This window comes from Nothobranchius furzeri, chromosome 10 (genome assembly GCF_043380555.1).
Source record: "Nothobranchius furzeri strain GRZ-AD chromosome 10, NfurGRZ-RIMD1, whole genome shotgun sequence".
Lineage (NCBI taxonomy): Eukaryota > Metazoa > Chordata > Actinopteri > Cyprinodontiformes > Nothobranchiidae > Nothobranchius > Nothobranchius furzeri.
In genome coordinates this window covers 15696724-15716611 of record NC_091750.1, presented here as the reverse complement: position 1 = coordinate 15716611, position 19888 = coordinate 15696724, and positions in this window count along the sequence as shown.

Genomic DNA, 19888 nt, shown 5'->3' with positions numbered 1-19888 from the left:
ATAGATTCTACCTTCCTGTAACATTTCAGCCTGATTGGACCTTGTTTTCACACAAATGAACCCAGAATGATGTTAAATTGTGCTTCGTTCAACAGAATTCTGGGTGCCATTTACAAACCATTAGTGCTAATGACTCCATTCCTTTTTGTGGTTGTAGGGGCTGTTGATTGGAGTACACTAAAACAAACCTGATCTCTCTAGGACATTCAGATGCCAAGTTATAAGCCCACAAATGTGTAACTGGACTACCTCTTTAAATTGACACCAGATCCGGTGACCTTTGGGACATGGTTTGACCCCTTATAGGAATGTGCGATCATCATGAAACATTCAGATCACTTACAACTCAATAGATTCTACCTTCTTGTAACGTTTCAGCCTGATTGGACCTTGTTTTCACACAACTGAACCCAGAATTATGTGAAATTGTGCTTTGTGCAACATAATTCTGGGTGCCATTTAAAAACCATAAGTGCTAATGACTCCATTCCTTTTTGTGGTTGTAGGGGCTGTTGATTGGAGTACATTAAAACAAACCTGATCTCTCTAGGATATTCAGAAGCCAAGTTATAAGCCCACAAAGGTGTAACTGGACTACTTCTTTAAAGTGACACCAGGCCCGGTGACCTATGGGACATGGTTTGACCCCCTATAGGAATGTGCGTTCATCATGAAACGTTCAGATCACTTACAACTCAATAGATTCTACCTTCTTGTAACGTTTCAGCCTGATTGGACCTTGTTTTCACACAAATGAACCCAGAATGATGTGAAATTGTGCTTCGTGCAACATAATTCTGGGTGTCATTTACAAACCATAAGTGCTAATGACTCCATTCCTTTTTGTGAATGTAGGGGCTGTTGATTAGAGTTCATTAAAACAAACCTGATCTCTCTAGGACATTCAGAAGCCAAGTTATAAGCCCACAAAGGTGTAACTGGACTACTTCTTTAAAGTGACACCAGGCCCGGTGACCTTTGGGACATGGTTTGACCCCCTATAGGAATGTGCGATCATCATGAAACGTTCAGATCACTTACAACTCAATAGATTCTACCTTCCTGTAACGTTTCAGCCTGATTGGACCTTGTTTTCACACAACTGAACCCAGAATTATGTGAAATTGTGCTTTGTGCAACATAATTCTGGGTGCCATTTAAAAACCATAAGTGCTAATGACTCCATTCCTTTTTGTGGTTGTAGGGGCTGTTGATTGGAGTACATTAAAACAAACCTGATCTCTCTAGGATATTCAGAAGCCAAGTTATAAGCCCACAAAGGTGTAACTGGACTACTTCTTTAAAGTGACACCAGGCCCGGTGACCTATGGGACATGGTTTGACCCCCTATAGGAATGTGCGATCATCACGAAACGTTCAGATCACTTACAACTCAATAGATTCTACCTTCCTGTAACGTTTCAGCCTGATTGGACCTTGTTTTCACACAAATGAACCCAGAATGATGTGAAATTGTGCTTCGTGCAACATAATTCTGGGTGCCATTTACAAACCATAAGTGCTAATGACTCCATTCATTTTTGTGAATGTAGGGGCTGTTGATTAGAGTACATTAAAACAAACCTGATCTCTCTAGGCCATTCAGAAGCCAAGTTATAAGCCCACAAAGGTGTAACTGGACTACTTCTTTAAAGTGACACCAGGCCCGGTGACCTTTGGGACAGGGTTTGACCCCCTATAGGAATGTGCGATCATCATGAAACGTTCAGATCACTTACAACTCAATAGATTCTACCTTCTTGTAACGTTTCAGCCTGATTGGACCTTGTTTTCACACAAATGAACTCAGAATGATGTGAAATTGTGCTTCGTGCAACATAATTCTGGGTGCCATTTAAAAACCATAAGTGCTAATGACTCCATTCCTTTTTGTGGTTGTAGGGGCTGTTGGTTGGAGTACACTAAAACAAACCTGATCTCTCTAGGACATTCAGAAGCCAAGTTATAAGCCCACAAATGTGTAACTGGACTACTTCTTTAAATTGACACCAGATCTGGTGACCTTTGGGACATGGTTTGACCCCCTTAGAAAAGTGCTATCATCATGAAACGTTCAGATCACTTACAACTCAATAGATCCTACCTTCCTGTAACGTTTCAGCCTGATTGGACCTTGTTTTCACACAAATGAACCCAGAATGATGTGAAATTGTGCTTCGTGCAACATAATTCTGGGTGCCATTTAAAAACCATAAGTGCTAATGACTCCATTCCTTTTTGTGGTAATGGGGGCTGTTAATTGGAGTACTGTAAAACAAACCTGAACTCTCTAAGATATTCAGAAGCCAAGTTATAAGCCCACAAATGTGTAAGTGGACTACTTCTTTAAATTGACACCAGATCCGGTGACCTTTGGGACATGGTTTGACCCCCTTAGGAAAGTGCTATCATCATGAAACATTCAGATCACTTACAGCTCAATAGATTCTACCTTCCTGTAACGTTTCAGCCTGATTGGACCTTGTTTTCACACAAATGAACCCAGAATGATGTGAAATTGTGCTTCGTGCAACATAATTCTGGGAGCCATTTAAAAACCATAAGTGCTAATGACTACATTCCTTTTTGTGGTTGTAGGGGCTGTTGATTGGAGTACACTAAAACAAACCTGATCTCTCTAGGACATTCAGAAGCCAAGTTATAAGCCCACAAATGTGTAACTGGACTACTTCTTTAAATTGACACCAGATCCAGTGACCTTTGGGACATGGTTTGACCCCTTATAGGAATGTGCGATCATCATGAAACATTCAGATCACTTACAACTCAATAGATTCTACCTTCTTGTAACGTTTCAGCCTGATTGGACCTTGTTTTCACACCAATGGACCCAGAATGATGTGAAATTGTGCTTCGTGCAACATAATTCTGGGTGCCATTTACAAACCATAAGTGCTAATGACTCCATTCCTTTTTGTGGTTGTAGCGGCTGTTGATTGGAGTACACTAAATTAAACCTGATCTCTCTAGGACATTCAGAAGCCAAGTTATAAGCCCACAAATGTGTAACTGGACAACTTCTTTAAAGTGACACCAGGCCTGGTGACCTTTGGGACATGGTTTTAACCCCTATAGGAATGTGCGATCATCATGAAACGTTCAGATCACTTACAACTCAATAGATTCTACCTTCTTGTAACGTTTCAGCCTGATTGGACCTTGTTTTCACACAAATGGACACAGAATGATGTGAAATTGTGCTTCGTGCAACATAATTCTGGGTGCCATTTACAAACCATAAGTGCTAATGACTCCATTCCTTTTTGTGAATGTAGGGGCTGTTGATTGGAGTACATTAAAACAAACCTGATCTCTCTAGGACATTCAGAAGCCAAGTTATAAGCCCACAAAGGTGTAACTGGACTACCTCTTTAAATTGACACCAGATCCGGTGACCTTTGGGACATGGTTTGACCCCTTATAGGAATGTGCGATCATCATGAAACATTCAGATCACTTACAACTCAATAGATTCTACCTTCTTGTAACGTTTCAGCCTGATTGGACCTTGTTTTCACACAAATGGACCCAGAATGATGTGAAATTGTGCTTCGTGCAAAATATTTCTGGGTGCCATTTGCAAACCATAAGTGCTAATGACTCCATTCCTTTTTGTGGTTGTAGGGGCTGTTGATTGGAGTACACTAAAACAAACCTGACTTCTCTAGGACATTCAGAAGCCAAGTTATAAGCCGACAAATATGTAACTGGACTACTTCTTTAAAGTGACACCAGGCCCCGTGACCTTTGGGACATTGTTTGACCCCCTATAGGAATGTGCGATCATCATGAAACGTTCAGATCACTTACAACTCAATAGATTCTACCTTCTTGTAACGTTTCAGCCTGATTGGACCTTGTTTTCACACAAATGAACCCAGAATGATTTGAAATTGTGCTTCGTGCAACATAAATCTGGGTGCCATTTAAAAACCATAAGCGCAAATGACTCCATTCCTTTTTGTGGTTGTAGGGGCTGTTGATTGGAGTACACTTAAACAAACCTGATCTCTCTAGGATATTCAGAAGCCAAGTTATGAGCCCACAAATGTGTAAGTGGACTACTTCTTTAAATTGACACCAGATCCGGTGACCTTTGGGACATGGTTTGACCCCTTATAGGAATGTGCGATCATCATGAAACATTCAGATCACTTACAACTCAATATATTCTACCTTCTTGTAACGTTTCAGCCTGATTGGACCTTGTTTTCACACAAATGGACCCAGAATGATGTGAAATTGTGCTTCGTGCAACATAATTCTGGGTGCCATTTACAAACCATAAGTGCTAATGACTCCATTCCTTTTTGTGGTTGTAGGGGCTGTTGATTGGAGTACACTAAAACAAACCTGATCTCTCTAGGACATTCAGAAGCCAAGTTATAAGCCCACAAATGTGTAACTGGACTACTTCTTTAAATTGACACCAGATCCGGTGACCTTTGGGACATGGTTTGACCCTTATAGGAATGTGCGATCATCATGAAACATTCAGATCACTTACAACTCAATATATTCTACCTTCTTGTAACGTTTCAGCCTGATTGGACCTTGTTTTCACACAAATGGACCCAGAATGATGTGAAATTGTGCTTCGTGCAACATAATTCTGGGTGCCATTTACAAACCATAAGTGCTAATGACTCCATTCCTTTTTGTGGTTGTAGGGGCTGTTGATTGGAGTACACTAAAACAAACCTGATCTCTCTAGGACATTCAGAAGCCAAGTTATAAGCCCACAAATGTGTAACTGGACTACTTCTTTAAATTGACACCAGATCCGGTGACCTTTGGGACATGGTTTGACCCCTTATAGGAATGTGCGAACATCATGAAACATTCAGATCACTTACAACTCAATAGATTCTACCTTCTTGTAACGTTTCAGCCTGATTGGACCTTGTTTTCACACAAATGGACCCAGAATGATGTGAAATTGTGCTTCGTGCAACATAATTCTGGGTGCCATTTACAAACCATAAGTGCTAATGACTCCATTCCTTTTTGTGGTTGTAGCGGCTGTTGATTGGTGTACACTAAAACAAACCTGATCTCTCTAGGACATTCAGAAGCCAAGTTATAAGCCCACAAATGTGTAACTGGACAACTTCTTTAAAGTGACACCAGGCCTGGTGACCTTTGGGACATGGTTTTACCCCCTATAGGAATGTGCGATCATCATGAAACGTTCAGATCACTTACAACTCAATAGATTCTACCTTCTTGTAACGTTTCAGCCTGATTGGACCTTGTTTTCACACAAATGAACTCAGAATGATGTGAAATTGTGCTTCGTGCAACATAATTCTGGGTATCATTTAAAAACCATAAGTGCTAATGACTCCATTCATTTTTGTGGTTGTAGGGGCTGTTGGTTGGAGTACACTAAAACAAACCTGATCTCTCTAGGACATTCAGAAGCCAAGTAATAAGCCAACAAATGTGTAACTGGACTACTTCTTTAAATTGACACCAGATCTGGTGACCTTTGGGACATGGTTTGACCCCTTTAGAAAAGTGCTATCATCATGAAACGTTCAGATCACTTACAACTCAATAGATCCTACCTTCCTGTAACGTTTCAGCCTGATTGGACCTTGTTTTCACACAAATGAACCCAGAATGATGTGAAATTGTGCTTCGTGCAACATAATTCTGGGTGCCATTTAAAAACCATAAGTGATAATGACTCCATTCCTTTTTGTGGTAATGGGGGCTGTTAATTGGAGTACTGTAAAACAAACCTGAACTCTCTAGGACATTCAGAAGCCAAGTTATAAGCCCACAAATGTGTAACTGGACTACTTCTTTAAATTGACACCAGATCCGGTGACCTTTGGGACATGGTTTGACCCCTTATAGGAATGTGCGATCATCATGAAACATTCAGATCACTTACAACTCAATAGATTCTACCTTCTTGTAACGTTTCAGCCTGATTGGACCTTGTTTTCACACAAATGGACCCAGAATGATTTGAAATTGTGCTTCGTGCAACATAATTCTGGGTGCCATTTACAAACCATAAGTGCTAATGACTCCATTCCTTCTTGTGAATGTAGGGGCTGTTGATTGGAGTACATTAAAACAAACCTGATCTCTCTAGGACATTCAGAAGCCAAGTTATAAGCCCACAAAGGTGTAACTGGACTACTTCTTTAAAGTGACACCAGGCCCGGTGACCTTTGGGACATGGTTTGACCCCCTATAGGAATGTGCGATCATCATGAAACGTTCAGATCACTTACAACTCAATAGATTCTACCTTCTTGTAACGTTTCAGCCTGATTGGACCTTGTTTTCACACAAATGAACTCAGAATGATGTGAAATTGTGCTTCGTGCAACATAATTCTGGGTATCATTTAAAAACCATAAGTGCTAATGACTCCATTCCTTTTTGTGGTTGTAGGGGCTGTTGGTTGGAGTACACTAAAACAAACCTGATCTCTCTAGGACATTCAGAAGCCAAGTTATAAGCCCACAAATGTGTAACTGGACAACTTCTTTAAAGTGACACCAGGCCTGGTGACCTTTGGGACATGGTTTTACCCCCTATAGGAATGTGCGATCATCATGAAACGTTCAGATCACTTACAACTCAATAGATTCTACCTTCTTGTAACGTTTCAGCCTGATTGGACCTTGTTTTCACACAAATGAACCCAGAATGATGTGAAATTGTGCTTCGTGCAACATAACTCTGGGTGCCATTTAAAAACCATAAGTGCTAATGACTCCATTCCTTTTTGTGGTTGCAGGGGCTGTTGGTTGGAGTACACTAAAACAAACCTGATCTCTCTAGGACATTCAGAAGCCAAGTTATAAGCCCACAAATGTGTAACTGGACTACTTCTTTAAATTGACACCAGATCCGGTGACCTTTGGGACATGGTTTGACCCCCTTAGGAAAGTGCTATCATCATGAAACGTTCAGATCACTTACAACTCAATAGATTCTACCTTCCTGTAACGTTTCAGCCTGATTGGACCTTGTTTTCACACAAATGAACCCAGAATGATGTGAAATTGTGCTTCGTGCAACATAATTCTGGGTGCCATTTACAAACCATAAGTGCTAATGACTCCATTCCTTTTTGTGGTTGTAGGGGCTGTTGATTGGAGTACACTAAAACAAACCTGATCTCTCTAGGACATTCAGAAGCCAAGTTATAAGCCCACAAATGTGTAACTGGACTACCTCTTTAAATTGACACCAGATCCGGTGACCTTTGGGACATGGTTTGACCCCTTATAGGAATGTGCGATCATCATGAAACATTCAGATCACTTACAACTCAATAGATTCTACCTTCTTGTAACGTTTCAGCCTGATTGGACCTTGTTTCCACACAAATGGACCCAGAATGATGTGAAATTGTGCTTCGTGCAAAATAATTCTGGGTGCCATTTACAAACCATAAGTGCTAATGACTCCATTCATTTTTGTGGTTGTAGGGGCTGTTGATTGGAGTACACTAAAACAAACCTGATCTCTCTAGGACATTCAGAAGCCAAGTTATAAGCCCACAAATGTGTAACTGGACTACTTCTTTAAAGTGACACCAGGCCCGGTGACCTTTGGGACATGGTTTGACCCCCTATAGGAATGTGCGATCATCATGAAACGTTCAGATCACTTACAACTCAATAGATTCTACCTTCCTGTAACGTTTCAGCCTGATTGGACCTTGTTTTCACACAAATGAACCCAGAATGATGTGAAATTGTGCTTCGTGCAACATAAATCTGGGTGCCATTTAAAAACCATAAGCGCTAATGACTCCATTCCTTTTTGTGGTTGTAGGGGCTGTTGATTGGAGTACACTAAAACAAACCTGATCTCTCTAGGATATTCAGAAGCCAAGTTATAAGCCCACAAATGTGTAAGTGGACTACTTCTTTAAATTGACACCAGATCCGGTGACCTTTGGGACATGGTTTGACCCCTTATAGGAATGTGCGATCATCATGAAACATTCAGATCACTTACAACACAATATATTCTACCTTCTTGTAACGTTTCAGCCTGATTGGACCTTGTTTTCACACAAATGGACCCAGAATGATGTGAAATTGTGCTTTGTGCAACATAATTCTGGGTGCCATTTACAAACCATAAGTGCTAATGACTCCATTCCTTTTTGTGGTTGTAGGGGCTGTTGATTGGAGTACACTAAAACAAACCTGATCTCTCTAGGACATTCAGAAGCCAAGTTATAAGCCCACAAATGTGTAACTGGACAACTTCTTTAAAGTGAAACCATGCCTGGTGAGCTTTGGGACATGGTTTTACCCCCTATAGGAATGTGCGATCATCATGAAACGTTCAGATCACTTACAACTCAATAGATTCTACCTTCTTGTAACGGTACAGCCTGATTGGACCTTGTTTTCACACAAATGGACCCAGAATGATGTGAAATTGTGCTTCGTGCAACATAATTCTGGGTGCCATTTACAAACCATAAGTGCTAATGACTCCATTCCTTTTTGTGATTGTAGGGGCTGTTGATTGGAGTACAGTAAAACAAACCTGATCTCTCTAGGACATTCAGAAGCCAAGTTATAAGCCCACAAATGTGTAACTGGACTACTTCTTTAAAGTGACACCAGGCCCGGTGACCTTTGGGACATGGTTTGACCCCCTATAGGAATGTGCGATCATCATGAAACGTTCAGATCACTTACAACTCAATAGATTCTACCTTCTTGTAACGTTTCAGCCTGATTGGACCTTGTTTTCACACAAATGAACCCAGAATGATGTGAAATTGTTCTTCGTGCAACATAATTCTGGGTGCCATTTAAAAACCATAAGTGCTAATGACTCTATTCCATTTTGTGGTTGTAGGGGCTGTTGGTTGGAGTACACTAAAACAAACCTGATCTCTCTAGGACATTCAGAAGCCAAGTTATAAGCCCACAAATGTGTAACTGAACTACTTCTTTAAATTGACACCAGATCCGGTGACCTTTGGGTCATGGTTTGACCCCCTTAGGAAAGTGCTATCATCATGAAACGTTCAGATCACTTACAACTCAATAGATTCTACCTTCTGTAACGTTTCAGCCTGATTGGACCTTGTTTTCACACAAATGAACCCAGAATGATGTGAAATTGTGCTTCGTGCAAAATATTTCTGGGTGCCATTTGCAAACCATAAGTGCTAATGACTCCATTCCTTTTTGTGGTTGTAGGGGCTGTTGATTGGAGTACACTAAAACAAACCTGACTTCTCTAGGACATTCAGAAGCCAAGTTATAAGCCGACAAATGTGTAACTGGACTACTTCTTTAAAGTGACACCAGGCCCCGTGACCTTTGGGACATTGTTTGACCCCCTATAGGAATGTGCGATCATCATGAAACGTTCAGATCACTTACAACTCAATAGATTCTACCTTCTTGTAACGTTTCAGCCTGATTGGACCTTGTTTTCACACAAATGAACCCAGAATGATTTGAAATTGTGCTTCGTGCAACATAAATCTGGGTGCCATTTAAAAACCATAAGCGCAAATGACTCCATTCCTTTTTGTGGTTGTAGGGGCTGTTGATTGGAGTACACTTAAACAAACCTGATCTCTCTAGGATATTCAGAAGCCAAGTTATGAGCCCACAAATGTGTAAGTGGACTACTTCTTTAAATTGACACCAGATCCGGTGACCTTTGGGACATGGTTTGACCCCTTATAGGAATGTGCGATCATCATGAAACATTCAGATCACTTACAACTCAATATATTCTACCTTCTTGTAACGTTTCAGCCTGATTGGACCTTGTTTTCACACAAATGGACCCAGAATGATGTGAAATTGTGCTTCGTGCAACATAATTCTGGGTGCCATTTACAAACCATAAGTGCTAATGACTCCATTCCTTTTTGTGGTTGTAGGGGCTGTTGATTGGAGTACACTAAAACAAACCTGATCTCTCTAGGACATTCAGAAGCCAAGTTATAAGCCCACAAATGTGTAACTGGACTACTTCTTTAAATTGACACCAGATCCGGTGACCTTTGGGACATGGTTTGACCCTTATAGGAATGTGCGATCATCATGAAACATTCAGATCACTTACAACTCAATATATTCTACCTTCTTGTAACGTTTCAGCCTGATTGGACCTTGTTTTCACACAAATGGACCCAGAATGATGTGAAATTGTGCTTCGTGCAACATAATTCTGGGTGCCATTTACAAACCATAAGTGCTAATGACTCCATTCCTTTTTGTGGTTGTAGGGGCTGTTGATTGGAGTACACTAAAACAAACCTGATCTCTCTAGGACATTCAGAAGCCAAGTTATAAGCCCACAAATGTGTAACTGGACTACTTCTTTAAATTGACACCAGATCCGGTGACCTTTGGGACATGGTTTGACCCCTTATAGGAATGTGCGAACATCATGAAACATTCAGATCACTTACAACTCAATAGATTCTACCTTCTTGTAACGTTTCAGCCTGATTGGACCTTGTTTTCACACAAATGGACCCAGAATGATGTGAAATTGTGCTTCGTGCAACATAATTCTGGGTGCCATTTACAAACCATAAGTGCTAATGACTCCATTCCTTTTTGTGGTTGTAGCGGCTGTTGATTGGTGTACACTAAAACAAACCTGATCTCTCTAGGACATTCAGAAGCCAAGTTATAAGCCCACAAATGTGTAACTGGACAACTTCTTTAAAGTGACACCAGGCCTGGTGACCTTTGGGACATGGTTTTACCCCCTATAGGAATGTGCGATCATCATGAAACGTTCAGATCACTTACAACTCAATAGATTCTACCTTCTTGTAACGTTTCAGCCTGATTGGACCTTGTTTTCACACAAATGAACTCAGAATGATGTGAAATTGTGCTTCGTGCAACATAATTCTGGGTATCATTTAAAAACCATAAGTGCTAATGACTCCATTCATTTTTGTGGTTGTAGGGGCTGTTGGTTGGAGTACACTAAAACAAACCTGATCTCTCTAGGACATTCAGAAGCCAAGTAATAAGCCAACAAATGTGTAACTGGACTACTTCTTTAAATTGACACCAGATCTGGTGACCTTTGGGACATGGTTTGACCCCTTTAGAAAAGTGCTATCATCATGAAACGTTCAGATCACTTACAACTCAATAGATCCTACCTTCCTGTAACGTTTCAGCCTGATTGGACCTTGTTTTCACACAAATGAACCCAGAATGATGTGAAATTGTGCTTCGTGCAACATAATTCTGGGTGCCATTTAAAAACCATAAGTGATAATGACTCCATTCCTTTTTGTGGTAATGGGGGCTGTTAATTGGAGTACTGTAAAACAAACCTGAACTCTCTAGGACATTCAGAAGCCAAGTTATAAGCCCACAAATGTGTAACTGGACTACTTCTTTAAATTGACACCAGATCCGGTGACCTTTGGGACATGGTTTGACCCCTTATAGGAATGTGCGATCATCATGAAACATTCAGATCACTTACAACTCAATAGATTCTACCTTCTTGTAACGTTTCAGCCTGATTGGACCTTGTTTTCACACAAATGGACCCAGAATGATTTGAAATTGTGCTTCGTGCAACATAATTCTGGGTGCCATTTACAAACCATAAGTGCTAATGACTCCATTCCTTCTTGTGAATGTAGGGGCTGTTGATTGGAGTACATTAAAACAAACCTGATCTCTCTAGGACATTCAGAAGCCAAGTTATAAGCCCACAAAGGTGTAACTGGACTACTTCTTTAAAGTGACACCAGGCCCGGTGACCTTTGGGACATGGTTTGACCCCCTATAGGAATGTGCGATCATCATGAAACGTTCAGATCACTTACAACTCAATAGATTCTACCTTCTTGTAACGTTTCAGCCTGATTGGACCTTGTTTTCACACAAATGAACTCAGAATGATGTGAAATTGTGCTTCGTGCAACATAATTCTGGGTATCATTTAAAAACCATAAGTGCTAATGACTCCATTCCTTTTTGTGGTTGTAGGGGCTGTTGGTTGGAGTACACTAAAACAAACCTGATCTCTCTAGGACATTCAGAAGCCAAGTTATAAGCCCACAAATGTGTAACTGGACAACTTCTTTAAAGTGACACCAGGCCTGGTGACCTTTGGGACATGGTTTTACCCCCTATAGGAATGTGCGATCATCATGAAACGTTCAGATCACTTACAACTCAATAGATTCTACCTTCTTGTAACGTTTCAGCCTGATTGGACCTTGTTTTCACACAAATGAACCCAGAATGATGTGAAATTGTGCTTCGTGCAACATAACTCTGGGTGCCATTTAAAAACCATAAGTGCTAATGACTCCATTCCTTTTTGTGGTTGCAGGGGCTGTTGGTTGGAGTACACTAAAACAAACCTGATCTCTCTAGGACATTCAGAAGCCAAGTTATAAGCCCACAAATGTGTAACTGGACTACTTCTTTAAATTGACACCAGATCCGGTGACCTTTGGGACATGGTTTGACCCCCTTAGGAAAGTGCTATCATCATGAAACGTTCAGATCACTTACAACTCAATAGATTCTACCTTCCTGTAACGTTTCAGCCTGATTGGACCTTGTTTTCACACAAATGAACCCAGAATGATGTGAAATTGTGCTTCGTGCAACATAATTCTGGGTGCCATTTACAAACCATAAGTGCTAATGACTCCATTCCTTTTTGTGGTTGTAGGGGCTGTTGATTGGAGTACACTAAAACAAACCTGATCTCTCTAGGACATTCAGAAGCCAAGTTATAAGCCCACAAATGTGTAACTGGACTACCTCTTTAAATTGACACCAGATCCGGTGACCTTTGGGACATGGTTTGACCCCTTATAGGAATGTGCGATCATCATGAAACATTCAGATCACTTACAACTCAATAGATTCTACCTTCTTGTAACGTTTCAGCCTGATTGGACCTTGTTTCCACACAAATGGACCCAGAATGATGTGAAATTGTGCTTCGTGCAAAATAATTCTGGGTGCCATTTACAAACCATAAGTGCTAATGACTCCATTCATTTTTGTGGTTGTAGGGGCTGTTGATTGGAGTACACTAAAACAAACCTGATCTCTCTAGGACATTCAGAAGCCAAGTTATAAGCCCACAAATGTGTAACTGGACTACTTCTTTAAAGTGACACCAGGCCCGGTGACCTTTGGGACATGGTTTGACCCCCTATAGGAATGTGCGATCATCATGAAACGTTCAGATCACTTACAACTCAATAGATTCTACCTTCCTGTAACGTTTCAGCCTGATTGGACCTTGTTTTCACACAAATGAACCCAGAATGATGTGAAATTGTGCTTCGTGCAACATAAATCTGGGTGCCATTTAAAAACCATAAGCGCTAATGACTCCATTCCTTTTTGTGGTTGTAGGGGCTGTTGATTGGAGTACACTAAAACAAACCTGATCTCTCTAGGATATTCAGAAGCCAAGTTATAAGCCCACAAATGTGTAAGTGGACTACTTCTTTAAATTGACACCAGATCCGGTGACCTTTGGGACATGGTTTGACCCCTTATAGGAATGTGCGATCATCATGAAACATTCAGATCACTTACAACACAATATATTCTACCTTCTTGTAACGTTTCAGCCTGATTGGACCTTGTTTTCACACAAATGGACCCAGAATGATGTGAAATTGTGCTTTGTGCAACATAATTCTGGGTGCCATTTACAAACCATAAGTGCTAATGACTCCATTCCTTTTTGTGGTTGTAGGGGCTGTTGATTGGAGTACACTAAAACAAACCTGATCTCTCTAGGACATTCAGAAGCCAAGTTATAAGCCCACAAATGTGTAACTGGACAACTTCTTTAAAGTGAAACCATGCCTGGTGAGCTTTGGGACATGGTTTTACCCCCTATAGGAATGTGCGATCATCATGAAACGTTCAGATCACTTACAACTCAATAGATTCTACCTTCTTGTAACGGTACAGCCTGATTGGACCTTGTTTTCACACAAATGGACCCAGAATGATGTGAAATTGTGCTTCGTGCAACATAATTCTGGGTGCCATTTACAAACCATAAGTGCTAATGACTCCATTCCTTTTTGTGATTGTAGGGGCTGTTGATTGGAGTACAGTAAAACAAACCTGATCTCTCTAGGACATTCAGAAGCCAAGTTATAAGCCCACAAATGTGTAACTGGACTACTTCTTTAAAGTGACACCAGGCCCGGTGACCTTTGGGACATGGTTTGACCCCCTATAGGAATGTGCGATCATCATGAAACGTTCAGATCACTTACAACTCAATAGATTCTACCTTCTTGTAACGTTTCAGCCTGATTGGACCTTGTTTTCACACAAATGAACCCAGAATGATGTGAAATTGTTCTTCGTGCAACATAATTCTGGGTGCCATTTAAAAACCATAAGTGCTAATGACTCTATTCCATTTTGTGGTTGTAGGGGCTGTTGGTTGGAGTACACTAAAACAAACCTGATCTCTCTAGGACATTCAGAAGCCAAGTTATAAGCCCACAAATGTGTAACTGAACTACTTCTTTAAATTGACACCAGATCCGGTGACCTTTGGGTCATGGTTTGACCCCCTTAGGAAAGTGCTATCATCATGAAACGTTCAGATCACTTACAACTCAATAGATTCTACCTTCTGTAACGTTTCAGCCTGATTGGACCTTGTTTTCACACAAATGAACCCAGAATGATGTGAAATTGTGCTTCGTGCAACATAATTCTGGGTGCCATTTAAAAACCATAAGTGCTAATGACTCCATTCCTTTTTGTGGTTGTAGGGGCTGTTGATTGGAGTACAGTAAAAAAAAAACCTGATCTCTCTAGGACATTCAGAAGCCTAGTTATAAGCCCACAAATGTGTAACTGGACTACTTCTTTAAATTGACACCAGATCCGGTGACCTTTGGGAAATGGTTTGACCCCTTATAGGAATGTGCGATCATCTTGAAACATTCAGATCACTTACAACTGACCAAGTTTTGACCAAGATGGCGCCCATGACCGGCTGCGTGTCTGCTCAGCTCCCAACCTTTTTTGTTTTTCTATTGTATTCTTGTATTTTTTCCATATGCAGTGCCGATTCTCTGCTGGTGTATGATCGGGACTTCCTGCTCTCGATCCGCTCTAGAATGGATGATTTTCAGAACTCTAATGCGGGACACCTTTTTCCACCGCCGCTGGAGACTGACGCGAACCCAGCTGCAGAGCCTGTGTTGCTCCACGCTTTCCCACCGCCGCTGGAGACTGACGTTAGCCCAGCTTCCGGGCTTGTGCTGCCCGTCGGTTTGCCGCTGCCCCGGAGACCATGGAAAAAGAAGCGGGGGAAACGAGGCGGCTTCTTTGTTCAGCTCCGAAGGATCCGGCGTGGCGAAGCCATATCGGAGCGCTGCTCCGTGACTGTGATGTCCCGGATCCATCGGCATCTCAATCGAGTCGAGCTGATCTCGCTGCTACCGGGAGGACATGGAGCTGAATGTTACATGGATGTGTCTGAGGTGTGGATGACCGGCCAGTTGGGAGCTCACGGAGCTGAGAGCTGCGCGAGTGCGTGGGATGTGGGGATGATTCTCCAGCTGGGAGCTCACGGAGCCAAGCGCTGTATGCGTGCTTCGGAACCGAGGATGATCCGGCGGCCGACCGCTGCTGACCAGCTTGCGGCACACAATCGGGGGAGATGTGGAGATCGCCTAATCACATCAGATTACTGCGTATGGGGAAAGGAGCGGTGCTTTCGGAGTTCCCCTGATGCTCGAGGTGGGTGCTTGGTGCCTGTTGTTTCTTTGGGTTCCACCGGGTTGCCCTCCCGCTCTCGTTTTCGCCGCTCTCGTTTTGGACGGCACAATCAGCGGGGAATAAATCTGGCCAACCTACAGTATATTGCAAGATTTGATGGAGCCGGACTTTCTCTTCCATCGGGAAAGCAGTCGACTCGCTTTGCACTGATCAATGCCAGATCGGTTGGAAATAAAACTTTTATTCTGAAGGAATTCTTCCTGAACAATAGCTTGTCTGTTCTATGCGCCACTGAATCATGGTTAACCCCTGGAGATTCAGCTGCTATTGTTGAAATGTTACCTCCTGGATGCTCCTTCATTAACATTCCAAGAGCACAGCGCCGGGGCGGAGGTCTATTGACTATATTCAAATCAGATCTTGTCTGCACACCGATTACCCATCAATCAACTCCATTGTCTTTTGAATTAAGTTTGTTTGAATTGGGACGTTCCCCTCCATTGTTATGTGCACTCATTTACCGTCCACCACCCTATAACAAGGATTTTCTTAATGAATTTGCAAACTTCCTGGCAGACGTCTCCTGCAGATATAAAAAAATACTCTTGCTGGGTGATTTTAATATTCATGTCTGCTGTCCTGACAAACCTTTGGTAAAGGATTTCTTAGATCTTATTGACTCATTTAGCATGTCCCAACGTGTTAATGGACCCACTCATGGTCATACACACACACTAGACCTGATTTTTTGTCATGGGCTGCAAATTAGTGATCTTGGCATTCTACCTGCAACTTTTTCTGATCACTCACCAGTTGTGTTTAATATGAACTTAGACTCTGCCTCTCGTGTTGAGTGTTTCCGTCCCAGCTTCTCTCGAACAATCAGACCCAATACTGCTGCACATTTTGCTGCTATTCTTGCTTTGAATTCAGCTCCATTTCAATCTACTGATGAATTTACTGTTGTTGAGGGATTACTTCATGCGCTTGATTCATCCTGTCTGGCTGCTTTGGATATTGTCGCTCCATTAAAATCAAGGCGAAATACATCCCGACCTGACCCATGGCTGAACGAGCAAACTCGTTCCATGAGACAACATGCCAGAAGACTGGAACGTAAATGGATAAAAGACAGGCTTACTGTATCCTTTGAATCCATGAGAGAGGCGTGGTCTCAGTACCAAAGAGCAGTCAGAGGCGCAAGAAATCGATTTTTTGCAAGCATCGTAACGGCTAATTCTAATAATCAAGGTGTGTTATATAAAACTATGAATGCAGTGCTTTCACCAGTTACAAAACTATTTTCCTCTGCGTCTGCTGACTTGTGTAACCAAATCCTGCAGTTTTTCTTAAATAAGATTAGTGTAATCAGAGCTCAGATTCACCAAACCAACCATGTTCCTGATTCAGTCATTCCCCCTCATGTGCAACTTCAAAGCTTTCAGCCCATCTCTCTGCCCTGTCTAGAAAAAACTGTTGCTGCCATGAAACCGTCTGGCTCCCCAGAAGATGTTATCCCACCACGTCTCCTGAAAGAGGTTTTTCCTTTCATTAGCCATAATGTGCTAGACATCTTAAATAGTAGCTTGACATTGGCTGAAGTTCCTTCTGCCTTTAAACACGCCGTTCTTCAGCCAATCTTGAAAAAACCTGGTCTCGACCCCACTGATTACTCTAATCTCCGACCAATTTCCAAATTACCGTTTTTATCTAAGGTCCTTGAGAAAATAGTGTATGAACAGATGCTGACACATCTAAATGACAATCAGGTAATGGACATTTTTCAGTCTGGTTTCAGAAAACAGCACAGCACTGAAACTGCTCATGTTCGGGTGTTTAATGACATTTTTCTCGCTTTAGATTCAGGTTTCCATGTGGTTCTGCTACTTTTGGATCTATCAGCAGCATTTGACACGATCGATCATAACATCTTGATCACCAGACTTCAGACTTGGGCTGGCATTTCTGGTTCAGCCCTAGATTGGTTCAGGTCATACTTTTATAACAGGTCCGCTAGAGTCATGTTGGATGGCTGTTCATCCGAGTCACAACCACTCCGTTGGGGTGTCCCACAAGGTTCAATACTCGGCCCGTTACTATTTAACCTCTATATACTGCCCTTAGGAGCCATTTTCAGAAGGCACGCTGTCTCATACCATCTTTACGCTGATGACTGTCAGATCTACTTTTCATTCAAGCCAACTCAATCAATGCAAGTTCTGTCTGATTGTATCGATAATGTTAAGCTTTGGCTTGCTGATAACTTCCTCCATCTGAATGACTCCAAAACAGAAGTAATCGTTTTTAATCCTCACAGCATCCCGGCTACTCTTCAACCTGACCTCAACTATCTCTCACCTAATGTCTCCACTGTAATTTCCAACCTTGGAGTTAAAATAGACCAGGCTCTGAAGATGGATGCTCAGGTCAATAACACAGTTAAATCATGTTTTTACCACCTCAGGCGTATCTCTAAACTTAAGCACATCCTGAGTGTCCGTCTTCTCAAATCAGTAGTCCACACTTTCATCACTTCACGGCTGGATTACTCCAACTCCTGCTTATACGGCATCAGTAAAGCAGCTCAATCTAGACTTCAGCTAGTCCAGAATTCAGCAGCTAGGTTCCTGACTGGAGTTGACAGAAGACAGCACATTACACCAATTCTAAAATCTCTCCACTGGTTGCCCGTTCATCTCAGGATCAATTTCAAAATCATGCTGCTCACTTATAAATCCCTGAACAGTCAAGCTCCTCCATATCTGTGTCAACTCGTCCATTACTACAATCCGCCTCGTGCTCTCAGGTCTGAGGATAAGCTCCTCCTAGCTCTTCCAAACGCACGTCTGAAAAGCCGTGGAGAAAGGGCTTTCTCTGTCTGTGCTCCCAAGCTGTGGAATGCATTACCACTACTAGTGAGGCAAGCACCAACAATTAGCATTTTTAAATCTCGCATGAAAACTCACTACTTCAACCTTGCATATAATACATAATCATGGACCACTTTCGACATCTGCATTCTTTCTACAATAGAATGCACAATAGTTAACATCTGTATTACTGTGGTTCTTTCATATGTTTTTATCTGTTGTTTCACATTCCTTTGCGTTTTTAGTGTTTTACGACTGTTAGTTCGAGTATTTTCTTGTTTTCATTTTTTCTTATAAACTATGCTTTAAATGTCATTCTGAACGTGTTAATTTAACTGTAATCTTTTAATGTACAGCGCCTTGTCTGGTTGTAATGCCATGTTGAATGCGCTTTATAAATAAAATGGTATGGTATGGTATGGAACTCAATAGATTCTACCTTCTTGTAACATTTCAGCCTGATTGGACCTTGTTTTCACACAAATGGACCCAGAATGATGTGAAATTGTGCTTCGTGCAACATAATTCTGGGTGCCATTTACAAACCATAAGTGCTAATGACTCCATTCCTTTTTGTGGTTGTAGCGGCTGTTGATTGGAGTACACTAAAACAAACCTGATCTCTCTAGGACATTCAGAAGCCAAGTTATAAGCCCACAAATGTGTAACTTGACAACTTCTTTAAAGTGACACCAGGCCTGGTGACCTTTGGGACATGGTTTTACCCCCTATAGGAATGTGCGATCATCATGAAACGTTCAGATCACTTACAACTCAATAGATTCTACCTTCTTGTAACGTTTCAGCCTGATTGGACCTTGTTTTCACACAAATGGACCCAGAATGATGTGAAATTGTGCTTCGTGCAACATAATTCTGGGTGCCATTTACAAACCATAAGTGCTAATGACTCCATTCCTTTTTCTGAATGTAGGGGCTGTTGATTGGAGTACATTAAAACAAACCTGATCTCTCTAGGACATTCAGAAGCCAAGTTATAAGCCCACAAATGTGTAACTGGACTACTTCTTTAAATTGACACCAGATCCGGTGACCTTTGGGACATGGTTGACCCCCTTAGGAAAGTGCTATCATCATGAAACGTTCAGATCACTTACAACTCAATAGATTCTACCTTCCTGTAACGTTTCAGCCTGATTGGACCTTGTTTTCACACAAATGAACCCAGAATGATGTGAAATTGTGCTTCGTGCAACATAATTCTGGGTGCCATTTACAAACCATAAGGGCTAATGACTC